Genomic DNA, 13,749 nt, shown 5'->3' with positions numbered 1-13,749 from the left:
AGTTTGTTTTCTAAAATCAATGATACTATCAAATCACTATGGAAATTGGGTACTTACAAAATAGTGTCATCAGTATCTGGAAAAGCCAGAATTTATACTTTTTTTCCAACTTTTTAAATCAAACTTTTTTGCAGGTGCATATGACTGGAGTAGGTAGAATGCTCCCCACCCCAAAGATGTCCACACCTTAATCCCTGGAACCTGTGAATAGGTTACTTTACATGGCAAAATGGACTTTGCAGATGTACAGATCCTGAAATAGAAAGATTATCTCCTGGGTTATCTAGGGGGCCCATTTTAATTACATGAGCGGAGAACTTGCTCTCTCTGGAGTCAGTGATTCAGTAGCCACAGTAGCAGCAGTAGCCAAGAGACTAGAAGCCTGGGAGAGACCTGGCCAACTAGCACTGGGAGTGTGGCAGCATTGAAAGCATTTCAGCATCCAGGGGCAAGGACCAGCAATGGCTGGCAGTAAGCAAGGAAAGAGGGACCTCAGACCAACTGCATTCAGCAAACAACCTGAACTTGAAAGTGAATTCTTCCCCAGAGACTCCAAAAAAGAAATGCAGCCCTCCCAAAATGCTGATTTTGGCTTTGTAAGACTCTAAGCAGAAAATCCATCTGAGCCCAGCTGGACTTCTAGCCTACAAAAACTGAGAGACAAATCTGTGTTAAGATGTAAAATAAAGTATGTGGTAATTTGTGATGCAGAATTAGATAATAGAGCCAAAGAAGTTAAGGTGCCTAGGAGAATAAGCCTGTGTCCCAAGGCTTCAAGGGCATCAGCACCTTACAGAAGTGGAGTTTTGTTTGTATTATAATTTCCTTGTATCTTAGTCTAGCATCACAAAATGTAAAAATTGATCCTCGAGTTCACCACGGGAAAAGCAAAGTAGGCATAACAACAACCTTAAACCTAAGAATTTGAAAACCTGTAGCTATGAGTTGGTAGGACTTCATTCCCTTTTCAGGGTTAAAGTATCTTTGTATTTCCGTATTAGGAAAATTTTATTTTTTAAAGAGGAGAGAAAGGTAACCACATCAATGTGTGGTTGCCTTTCATGTGCCTCCCCACTTGGGGCGTGGCCTGCAACCCAGGCATGTGCCTCAACTGGGAATCGAACCAACAACCTTTTGATTTGCAGGCTGGTGCTCAATCCTCTGAGCCACACCAGACAGGGCATGGAAAATTTTAAATAGTATCATTTCACTACAATCCTCTCCAATAAGAAACAATACACATTTCAGGGTTGTCAAAAAGAATAAATGAAAATATGTGTAAAACACATAGTACAGTGTATGGTAGTCATACAGTATCCATTAAGTTTATTAACGGTTTTACTGTATTTTGATTTTAAATGTACATTTTCCTAATGCTTAATTAATCCTAATCTTACTACAGTCTTTCCTTATTTTTTTCATCCTCAACCAAGGATATGTTTATTAATTTCAGAGAGAAGAAGGGTGCGGGGGGTGAGAGAGCTCAAGAGAGCGCGGGTGAGAAAAGGAAAGAGAGAGAGAGGGAGGAACATCCACTGGCTGACTCCTGCACGCACCCCAACTGGGGATCAAACCTGCAACCTTTTGGTGTCTGGGACAATGCTCCAACCAACTGAGCTGGCTGGCCAGGGCACTACCTTTTTTATTTTTAAAGCCAGAAACTGAGAACTACACATATAGTTTAACTCTTAGAAGACTTTTACATTACTCTCTAATCCAAACGTTACCTGGTATATAACTTTAGTTCATCAATGTATGAAATCAAACTCCTCAGGTGTGAGAAAAATGTAAGGCCAGCTTTAATGAGGAAAGCAGCAGTTTTTAATTTTTCTTCACTCACAGCACACATGATAGATGTCCTTCACACACATCACAACTCACACGAGTATACTGAAGTTTTGATGAAATTCCTCAAAGTTGACGGAACACATAAAGAGTTTCTCAATATTGTATTCATGGAAGTACATTAGTATCTGAACAGTGATGTCAGCCCACTATCTCAAAACATTCTTTAGTAAAAACCAGTAGTCTAATGTTTATGTTCAACTTCATTTTCAAATGAGTTTTGATTGTTCAGACCTCTAACCAGTAGGTAAATAAGGCAAGCAAGTTCTTGTTTTATAGTTTAAAATTACAACAGAACATTAGAAATATACAAATACAAAGAACTTACACACTAATGGTTATGAATATGAACAGTGTGAATGCAAGTTTTTACTAGTAACATCATTTTAGATTTGGTAATTGTATGCTATATGAAATAATGTGCAATGCATTATTTTTGCTCAAAGTAGTTTATAAAATGTACTTATCTAACATTGCTTTTCTTTTCTTACTAAAAAATGGTCTTTTGTAAACATAAAAAGAAAACAAATTCACAGTTCCCTTAGTACTACAATAACTCATACTCATCATTACTATTAAGAGTACATAAATAATTTCTCACTATGAAGGAGGCACAAATAAGATAGGGTATGAAGTATGACAATTCACATTACAACACGAGTAAGCTCACTTCTCTCTCCTCCTTTCAAAGTATGTCAAAATTCAAGTTAAGTGATCGAGGTATTACTTCAGGAATAACTTTCAAACATCCATATTTCAACAATAATTAAAATTCTTCCTTACAAATGATAAAAGACATCAGTGACTCTCCACACTGGTTGAGAACCAATGATGTAGTTATACTGGATGAATAATTAGTAAAGAATTCAAAAGAACACAGAATGGAATACTATGCAACAGTAAAAAAGGAATTCTTTTTTCTAATTTTATTTTTTTTAACATTTTTTATTGTTGTTCAAGTACAGTTTTCTGCCTTTCCCCCTACCCCTCCTCACCACCCCAGCCCTTCCCACCTTCCACCCGTTTCTACCCCCCCTTGTTATTGTCCATGTGTCCTTTATAATTGTTCCTGCAAACCCCTCACCCTTTTCCCCTATAATCCCCTCCCCTCTGGTCACTGTCAGCCTGTTCTCAATTTCACTGTCTTTGGTTATATTTTGCTTGCTTATTCATTTTGTTGATTAGGTTCCAGTTAAAGGTGAGATCATATGGTATTCATCTTTCACCGCCTGGCTTATTTCACTTAGCATAATGCTTTCTAGTTCTATCCATGCTGTTGCAAAGGGTAGGAGCTCCTTAAAAGAAGGAATTCCTACCTTTTGCGACAACATGCATGGAACTGGAGACTATTATTCTAAGTGAAATAAGCCAGGCAGTGAAGGACAAATACCATATGATCTCACTTGTAAGTGGTAACTAAGGAACAAAATAAACTAACGAGAAGAATAGAACCAGAGGCACAGAAACATGGAACAAACTGACAGCTGTAGGAGGGGACGTGGGAGGTGGGGACTGGTTGAAAGAAGGTGAAGGGACTAGTCAAAAACACATATGAATGACCTATAGACATGGGCAAGAGTGTAGGGATTGACTGTGAGAGTTGCGGGGCGAAAGGGAAAAAATTGGGACAACTGTAACAGCATAAACAATAAAATATTTAAATTAAAAAAAAAAATTCAGCCCTGGCTGGTGTGGCTCAGTGGATTGAGCACCAGCCAGTGAACGAAAAGTGTGCTGGTTAGATTCCCAGTCAGGGTACATGCCTGGGTTGCAGGCCGGCCCCTGGCTGGAGGTGTGAAAGAGGCAGCCAACTGATGTTTCTCTCTCACATTGATGTTTCTCTCCCTCTCTTTCTTCCTCCCTTCCCCCTCTGTGAAAATAAATAAAAATCTTTTTAAAGAATTTAAAAAAGAATTCAAAAGAACATTAGAAATGTGTTTCTTTAATTTAATCACCTCATCTACTATGTAAGGAAGAAATGAAAGGTTTCTTTGAAATGTAAAAATCATACTATAATAATTCTATCATTTCAAAATATAGATATGCTATTCTGAATAAGCTTTATATGTATAAAAAGAGTCTGATTTGGGGAGAAAGGGTGGATATGAAACAAAAAAATATGAGATATTCTTTGACATGGACTTATGAAAATTGTAAGGTGGTAAGTTCTACCACAAATTGTAAATTCCTAGGGAAACCCAACAATATTGCTAAAGCTACAAAGCAGATGGTTGATGTATTGCTTTCAAGCCACATAACACATGTGCCTGCAGGGGCTGTGATAGATTATTATTATTTCTGAATGAACTTGAAAATAATTACCATACCACATACTGAGTACTCATTAAAGTTCCTGACACTGCTTTAAGCATTGTACATATTTTAATTATTTGAATTATCACAAGCTAGAAGTTAAATATTGTTATTCTTAAAAATGAGGAAACTGAGGCACAGAGTGCTCAAGGTGATACAGATAGTAAGTAGTAGACCCATGACAATCTGCTTCCTAATAACTACCCTAAAACAATGATTACATACTATGTTCCAGAAAAATGGCACTGAGGAAATAATAACTCAATTTGGCTCTAACATGCAGTTTCTTTATTTCAAGGGTTACCTATATGGAATATCATTATGAATTTTAATAGGTCATAAATCCATAGTTGAGAAAATAGGTCTTATATTACAACAAACTGCCCCGACCAGCATGGTTCAGTTGGTTGGGCATCAATCTGTAAACTGAAGGGTTGCTGGTTCCATTCCAGGTCAGGGCACAACACACCTGGGTTGTAAGTTTGGTTCCCAGTCAGGGTGCATTTGAGAGGCAACAGATCAATGTTTCTTTCTCATACTGCTGTTTCTCTCCCTTTCTTTCTCTTTCCCTTCTCCTCTCTCTAAAAATACATAAATAAAATCTTTAAAAAAAAGCAAATTAGAAAAAAACTAGCATAAGACATCCAACATGTGAATTAGGTAAAACTGCATAAAATTTAAGAATTATTGTTATTAGACTTTACAAATTTTAGTAATCTGCCCTGGCTGGTGTGGCTCGGTGGACTGAGCTCCAGCCTGTGAACCAAAGGGTCACCAGTTACGTTCCCAATCAGGGCACATGCCTGGACTGTAGGCCAGGTCCCCAGTTGGGGGCATATGAGAGGCAACCACATATTGATGCTTCTCCCACTCTCTCCCTGCCTTCCCCTCTGTCTAAAAATAAATAAATAAAAATATATATACATATATTTAGTAATCTTTATAAGAAACAGTCAGTGTAATGACAGAAAATATTAAATATATGCAATATGTCTCAGCATAGATCACTGGTAGACAAACAGCTACAGATTGATATGGTTAACTAAATCAAACCACACAGCAATACAATCTATTCCCATTATTAATTCGTAATTAAGTAATCCTTCTTTATTAATAAGCACAATTCCAAAGCTGGTGAAATTATGACAAAGTTGGTGCATTCCTATTCTGATGGTGTAAATTTGGCTCAAATGTTTGGGTAGGCAAAAATTGGCATCTGTAGAAACATTTATATCCTCTGACCTAGCAATCTCATTTGAGATTAGTATCCTATGGAAACAATTCAAAATAAGTAAAAAAATATATGCAAAGAGATGCTCAATTCACTGTTAAAACAGGCAAAACCCAAACACAATTATTTTCCTATTGGGCACTTAAAATTGAGCACATTTTAATAGTCATTTAGTAAATGTTGTATAAACATTAAATATTACAAAGGTGAGAACATTGGAAAAATGCTAATGCTATAAAAATAAAACTGTATTATAATTCTGTAAAACTGTAATGTATATACATAAATTAGGAGGTAACAAAAATAATAAATACAAATATTTGTTAATAGGGCAAAAATGAAGTTGATTTCTAGTAACACTACTCTAACAAATGCTTAATAAATAAAAGGAAACACACTAGCCCAAACTTCAGAAAGGAAGTAAAATTGAAAAAGCAAAGGTTTATGTCAAGTTAGGCAAACTCAAGAAACTTAAGTTAGAGAGCTTATTTATAAATTTAATATATAGGAAGGTAACCATATATACTTCTAAAATAACCAAAATGCACTTGGTATTTTGCCAAATAACTTCTGCTAATTATTGGGTTGGCTAAAAAGTTCATTTAGTTTTTTTCCATATAATAGTTCTAGTAATGCTTAGTTGTTTTTAACTTCATTTGAAACAATTTTGTTAGATCACATTGTGACAGCTGTCATATCAGCATTTAAAAAAACTTATCAAAACTGATGAATTTTAATGCAGCCATTTTAATACTGAAGATGGAAGAACATGTACAACATTTTAGGCATATTATGCTTTACTATTTCAAGAAAGGTAAAAACGCAACTGAAATGCAAGAAAAGATTTGCGTATGGAGAAGGTGCTGTGACTGAGTGAACGTGTCAAAAGTGGTGTGCGAAGTTTCTTGATAGTATTGACATTGTGGCCAAATAATCCTTTGTTGTGGGGCCATCTTATGCATTGGAAGATGTTTCGCTGCACCTCTGGCCTCTAAGCACTAGAAGCCAATAGTGGGAGATAGCCATCATACTCAAAATATCCAAGTCAATAAAGTTATTGGTGAAAATGAAAAATGTCTTTTATTTTACATAAAAAACCATATGGATTTTTGGCCAAGCCAATACTATATGTATCAATTTTTATAAGGATCAGTTGAATATCCAATTACTGTTATTCGCTGGGTTTTAACGGAAATTCTATAATTGCCCAAGATGATACAAACAGTAAGATCCACAGACTTGATCTAATAATTTAATACACCAAGAGAACATACAAATCATTGAAACCCAACTTTTCCAAAAAACAGAAATTTAGGAAGGAAAAATATAGATGGTCTCTTGAGAGTTAATGCTAGTTACAGGTAGTAGGAGTTTGATACATAGCATACAAAAATTTTTTGACATTCATAGTTTCCAATAAAAAGCATCCCTATAAAATATTAAAGACATAATAATCATTTCTACTATTATTTTAAAAACAGAAAACAAATTCTCCAAGTAAAAAAGTAAGTGCAGGAATTTCTGGAATACATGTTTAACAGATTATAATATAGTGTTCGAAATATGAAATAAGCAATCTAATAAGGTATGTAAAAGAGAACTTCCAAGAAATGCAATCACATCTACAGAAGACATTATGTACCTTAAAAATTTACACACAAAGTCCCTGAAAGTTCCTTCCTTAGTGACAATTAAAATACAAACACTTAAACTCTGAATGACCACAATATTATATTTTAAATAATTAAAAAGTGAATGGCAGTCACATCTTCTCAAAGGAAGGTTAAACATGTTTTAGGAAAGCAGCATATACGCCACTGTAAATCTGTAAGATTCTTATAGTTACTTTGCAAAGACTAGGACTCTTAATTGTAACTCAATTTTTGGTGGCTTTAAAGATGCATGAACTTCCTTAAATCTGTTTCTTGATCAGAGGAAGGGAATCTCTATTTTCTTTTTAACATACTTTACATCAATGTTCCTACAATTTTGAAGAAAGCATTTACAATGTATTCCTCAATTCAGTGTAGCAAATTTAAGATAAAATTGCAACTGTATGTGTCTTTCAGGGCACTTATCCCTGCAGGGTTGGCTTTTTAACAAGCTTCTCACCTTCATGGCTTGGGTACAAAAGACCAAGGCTACATGGTTAAAGGTTATGCCTAGAAAGACTATTACCGACAATGCCAGTGATGACGAATTTCTTCAAATAGGACAAAATGGGCTCAGAGGAAGTTTTTGTTCTTTTTTCAAATATATACATTAGATTTATGCATTGTTATCGTTTCCATGATTTAAAATCCTTAAGAAATTGTATCTTTCACATTAGAATTTAGGGATTAGTCAATAGGCCAAATTCCATCAGGTGTAATCCCTTTTACTCCATCACATGCACTGTAGTGCTACTCTTGGCTTTTAGTTTTAAGACGCCCCATTAAGCGAAGACAATTTTACACTACCTAAGAGCACGCAAATAGTCCCCAGCTCCCCCACCCTCTCCCTCCTTCCAGGGGCGGTTCAACAAGGGAACTCAGCACACGCACACGCACACGCACACACACACACACGGCTTTGGTCCCTAGGGCATCAATAAAAGCACAGGTTATTTTCCAACAGGAGCTCTGCAGTCCACCCAGGGAGGTAAAACGTGGGGGGAAATGCAAGAATCGATACGCACCCACACATCAGCCTCGCCCCACCGGGAAAAAGTGGGGGTGGCGGGAGTGTGAGGGGGCAGAAAGGACGGAAAAGGCCAAGACTACCAACTCCCAGGTTCTGCATACCATTTGTTCCAGCATGTTCCATCGTAGCAAGAGACCCTGACCCTATTTTCAGCCGCGCCTCCCTATCCTCATCCCTACCTCCATCACAGACATAGTCCCCAACCACTGAGTCCTGGAGTGAGGAGGCCAGAGCCAACCCTCTTCCTGGTCAATCCAAGGACTGAAGAGGAGATCCCTCTGATCCCTGAGCAGATCTGACGTGTTGCCCAGGAACCTCTGAACTGACCAGAGAAGGAGAAGATAATCGGGGGGAGGGATCTAAGAGGAGCCGTTATTCCTTTTTCTTCTTCGTTAGGAAAGCGCGCGAGCGGGGAGGGGCCGGAACAACGAACGCTTGTTACCTAACGGTCCGGCTCGGCCGGTCGGGCTCCAGAGGCCGACGCTGCGCGGATGCTGAGGCGGCAGCACAGTCACAGCGGCCCCGAGGGTTAGGCACCAAGGCAGGAGCGCCCGAGGTGATAGGAAGCTGGGGGTGGGGACTATGGTGAGCGACGTCGCCATGTTAGTGCCTTCTTTCTCCGTATCCCTACAGTCTCCAGTCCTGCGGCCCTCTCCCACCACTACTCACCTTTCTAAGACACTAATTCATGCTTCGTTCGGTCGCCAGGGAGGCCTGAGCTCAGCCGTGTTTACAAACTACCCTTGGAGGAAAGGGCTGAACGGCACTTTAAAGGCCACGGGCTCCCACAGGCTTCCGTCCTCTCTCGCGAGATCGGATTGACAACCCTTCTCCCCGCCCCACTCCCGGCATCCCCCTTTTTCTTCTAGTACCCCTCCCCTCCACGCACACGCCCCTTCTTGCCTTCTTTCAGATGGAGAGCCTCCGGGTCAGGTGATTCTTTCAGGTTTAAGAGAAGGGGGAAAGACTTGGGGAAGGCGGGGATGTAGGGGGCGGGAACCAAAGAACACTCAGTAGTTGATGATTGGACAATGAGCCCGAAGGGCGGGAAGCAGTTCTGGAGAGGGCGGGGCCAGGGAGCCAAAAAGGAGGTGTCTCGGTAGCACAGGACCTGCGGAAACCTGGGATTGCCAGGCAGCTGGAGGCGAACTGGGTGTGAGGCACTGGAGCAGGTGATTGTTGAGGTCGGTGGAAGAGGTTGACAGTACGCGTGGAACAAAAGCTGTAAGTAGCCAGAGGGAGAGCGGGACGTGTGCCCTAAGCCCAGCCCGAGTAGCCTGGTATTTCCGTTTCTGTCACTTCCTGGCCCTGGGTAGGAAGAAAGGTAAAGCGTAGGGAGGTGCGCTCCTAAACCCACCTTCCGGCTACCCAGGAGCTTCCATTGAACTGAGGGTTGGAAGAGGCGGGGTTTGCCGGAAATAACCCCGAAGCCCCCGATATGCTTAAAAGCAGACAGCCAGAAAAGTCAGTGCTGGAAAGAAAAGAAAAAAGCCTTTGCTCTGAGTTACGTTTGTTCGGATTTCACTAAGCTATAAGTGGAACAGATCCTTCTGGCTCCTAAGCATCTAGTACAATGTATGGTATTAGCATACAATTATGTTTTAAGTAATTTATCAAAAGGCAATACAATGCCTTCTACTATAACACCATAATTTAAAAGAAAGAGTGCAAGGACTTGTTTGTAAGAAAAAGCCTTTCAAATTATGGGGTACCCTGTTTTATTAGTTTTCCTTTATTTAGTAGTTATAGATAATATGTATCCACTTTAGTAGAAATAATTTCAAACTTTTAAGACATCAACAACTTCAATTTTGGAAAGGGCTAAAGGGCACCAAATTAGAATGTGGCATAGAGATGGCACTCTTTCCACAGTACTATCCCGCTGCCACTATCACTATTAAGGTCTCTGCAATGCCAAAAAAATGTCTGTCAAGCTTTGAAAGTAACTTTAAAGTAAGGGGGAAGAGGAGAAGAGCATTTGATTAAATTAACGTTAAAGACTTAGGAGATCATACAGGATGGGCAAATAGGTTTACATTAGTGAATATCAAAACTTAGAGTTTATTCTTGTATTATGTATTGTTAACTATTGTACTATTTGTATTATTTGTCTTTTTGTTATCGTTATTATTTTGTATCCTTATGATGTATCTTTTAGGTAATTATTTTGTATCCTTATGATGTATCTTTTAGATAATTCACCTACTTTTCCCCAGCTCAGTATTTACTTATTTGCCCTTGACACATACAAACTCCTAATACAGAAATGAGTCCAGCGCTGAAACCATTTCTTTTAATGTTGCTTTATGATTCTCTATACAATGTACACATTTAAGTGGTAAGTGTATGGATATTGATTTTTCAATAAATACACACTACCATAAATTGAAAAGTATGAGCAGGGCCCCTGTGGAAAATTTGCATTATACTACTTTTAAATAGGCAAGTTTTTTCAGTATCTTGTTTTTTTCCTTATTAAGTGCTGATTTCTAGTCCATGACAAAATTATGAATAAAGCTTATGGATTAACACAAAAATGCACTCACAAACATCTCTAAATCAAAGTGGAACTGAAATTGTTGGAAGATTGTAAGAGGTAGTATTTGAGAGTTAATGAGCCTGCAAATCAATAATGGTATCTGGCATAGCAGTGTAAGTGTAATGGCACTGGATCTTTTAACAGGTTTCTGGCCTGTATACATGTATGTGAGCCAACTCACTCCTCTTTTAAAACTAATTTCATTATTTAAGAGACCAGAAAGAAGCCAGGTTATTAACTCTGTTTACTTTTCAAATTAAAATGAAAGTACCACCCCTATATAATATTAGTAACATTGAGGTAGGATTAGTATAGTGTAACACTAATTATATCAACAAATCCTCAGCAGCTCAGACTACTGATGATGAACAGGATGATGGACAAAATATGCAATTGACAAGTCGGAAATTGTTAAGTCTAGAATACATTTACTAATGTGGTACTGCTTCTCTCTGCCCCTAAAAATGTCTAATGGGAGAAAAAACATATAAATGTTATATCATTTCAAAAGAAATCTGCATCAATTAGAGTCTTTTTTTAAAAACAATTATTTTTCATTCACTTATATCCAAAATTTAATATGCGCCCTGGGTGGTGTGGCTTAGTGGTTTGAGTGCCCACCTGGGAAGCAAGGGGTTGCTGGTTTGATTCCCAGTCAGGGCACATGCCTGGGTTGCTGGCCAGGTCCCCAGTAGGGGGCGTGTGAGAGGCAACCACACATTGATGTTTCTCTCCCTCTCTTTCTCTCTCCCTTCCCCTCTAAAAGTAAATAAATAAAATCTTTTTAAAAATTTTTAAATTCTTTTCTCCTGTTTTGATTCATTTTCTGTTGGCAGTAGGTTTGGTTTTAAATTTCTCTTCCTCATCCCTGCCTCTCCAGTCTATTGTCAAGTAATTATCTATATAATGTAGTAGAGGGACATGTTTCTTTAAATAAAGTCCTTCAGGCATCCTTAAACACGAAAAGAATAATTTAGTAATACAAATAATACTGTGGTCTGTTGTGAGAATGCAGTTTTGGCTAATTTTCTAAAGAGGTGGTATAAAGGGAGATAAAATAAAGATGGGGAGAAAACAGGTGGAAATCATGCAAATCTGTTCTGTGCACATAGGCAGCCTGGCAGTTAGCAAAGGGTCTCACTTTATTTACATGCTTCTAGTTGTACAGCAGTTCATTGACTATAGCTTTTCTACAAACAGAGAAAACATTCGCTGTGGACAAAATGAGTGTAGTTTCAGTTTTGATTCTATGAATTTTTAAGTCTTATATTTGTTCATATCCTTATGAAATGCTTTTCAATTTTTTTCTGACATCATTCCTCAGGATCCCCCAACAGCCTAATGTTCCCTACAGTCTTCTCTTTACAAATGCAGGAAACATCTTCTGGATACTTTCTTTGCCTATCTTATCATTCCATACATGCATCTATCCAACTTAATCCTAGGAAAACTAGTGAGAATCTGGTAAATCTCCTTTAAGAAGTCAGCATGATTTCTAAATAAAACTGACTTCCCTTAGATTTCAGAAGACGCTATTTGAAGAAAACTTATTTTTATTGTGTGCCCATTACTAAATACCACAAGAAACAATGGCGGCCTCTCAGTATTCTCAAAACCTTCCAAATGCCACAGAATGTGGCATTTTCTGCCTTGGTTAGAAATAATAGGTTAACCCATTTTCTGCTATTGCTCATAAAAATTCTACCAGAGAGAGACAGATTTAATTGATAAAATATAGTTTCTGTTTGTCTGAAGCTAAATAAAACATAACATACTCAAGGATAGCCCTTATATCTGCCTTGGACTCAGAAAGAGCCTCTACATTTACACAGGTATCCTCAAGATGCAATCCAGTATGGAGCATTAACTGGGATTTTGCTGGCCAGAACAGGTTGTGTGTGTGTGTGTGTGTGTGTGTGTGTGTGTGTGTGTGTGTGTGATGAAAGGGGTGGAAGAAGCAAGGCATAATTATTCACCCACCTAATATCAGAGAAATGAGATGAGAACAGCATGGCCCCAGACATTATAGTTGATTTTTTTTTTTTTTTTTGGTAGCTTCTACTCATGGTTTGCCGAAATGACTTAATGTCATAGTTACCTTTCACTTACCCATTCTCACTATGGAAATTTCCATTCAGAGCATTTCAAGTGCACCTATACACTTCCCACCCCACACCTTTGGATTCTCAAAGTAATGTATTATTTACTGTGTAGCTTTGTGAGGAAAAAATTAGAGGGCTGAATTTATCTTCAAATCACACCAATTAGTTTATGCCAGCCTCAGTGAGACCAGCCCACAGACGGAGAATGGAATCTACAGGCTCTATTTTCATCTTTCATATCAAAACCTCCTCCAATCTGTCTCATCCCACTCACTAAAAGGGAGACTTGCCATCATTATATTCTGCTTTCCATATACTATTAAGTTACCAATAAAATAAATAGAACCACTCCTAGGGTAAAAAATTTCATCTGGCATTCCAATGTCTACCTTTCATAGCTAGTCTGTTTGTCAAACTGGGGCCCACATAATTCCAAAGCCATCAATTCCTATGCCAGGAACCAAGGAGGGTCTTGTCATACGGACTCTCCTGGGACCTTAGACTAATGCCTTGCTCTTTCCAGTTACCTTCTTACCTTGGACACAGACTTTAGATTAACTGTCAATCAAATGCTCTGTCTCTACTTCATTACTCATAGAGCCAAGATTTATTGAGTATAAACATGCCAGGCACTGATCCTGGTGCTGAGGCTACAAAACAAGACCGTTAAGGAGACTCTTATGGGGGAGGAGAGACATAATACATATGTAAACAATAAAAATTTGAATAGTGGTAGTAAGTGCTATGGAGAAAATATAGCAGGGGTATGATAACATGCGGTATTAAGCTTACTTTTGTACAACTTCAGAGGACTTGAGAGCTAGGCATTTTGGATACTCCTAGAGAGGTAGATAAATGTTTTGAGCTATCCTTTACAAGTATTGTATTAAGGGAATAATGCTGAGCTGTCCAGTGGCTGAAAGACTCGGCCAACCTGTCCACTTAAGGAAGCAAACCATGGGAGTCTCCTAGAAGAGAAGCAGATCCCAGAGTCCTCATGGCTGGGAAGTGCTGACTGAAAGGTGTTGAGTGGCAGC

At 38.4% G+C, this 13,749-nt stretch overlaps 1 protein-coding gene across 5 annotated transcripts in view; it reads right to left on the bottom strand.

The window, feature by feature from the left end:
- Positions 1 to 9,094, bottom strand: part of ATF2 (activating transcription factor 2) — a 79,244-nt gene extending 70,150 nt beyond the window's left edge. For 2 of the 5 annotated variants that reach the window (XM_028511052.2, XM_036023268.1), the window contains exon 1: positions 8,741 to 8,905. The gene's annotated coding sequence lies outside the window, so the exon portion shown is untranslated. Of the gene's footprint in view, positions 1 to 8,513; positions 8,637 to 8,740; positions 8,907 to 8,974 lie in introns of those variants that run through there. The other 3 variants (XM_028511055.2, XM_036023267.1, XM_028511054.2) reach the window with 3 other exon arrangements.
- Between the last annotated feature and the right edge of the window lie 4,655 nt (positions 9,095 to 13,749).

Source organism: Phyllostomus discolor, chromosome 4 (assembly GCF_004126475.2).
Source record: "Phyllostomus discolor isolate MPI-MPIP mPhyDis1 chromosome 4, mPhyDis1.pri.v3, whole genome shotgun sequence".
In the NCBI taxonomy this organism is placed as follows: Eukaryota; Metazoa; Chordata; class Mammalia; order Chiroptera; family Phyllostomidae; genus Phyllostomus; species Phyllostomus discolor.
The sequence above is the reverse complement of the archived record's forward strand: the minus strand, read 5'-3'. Positions and strand labels throughout refer to the sequence as shown.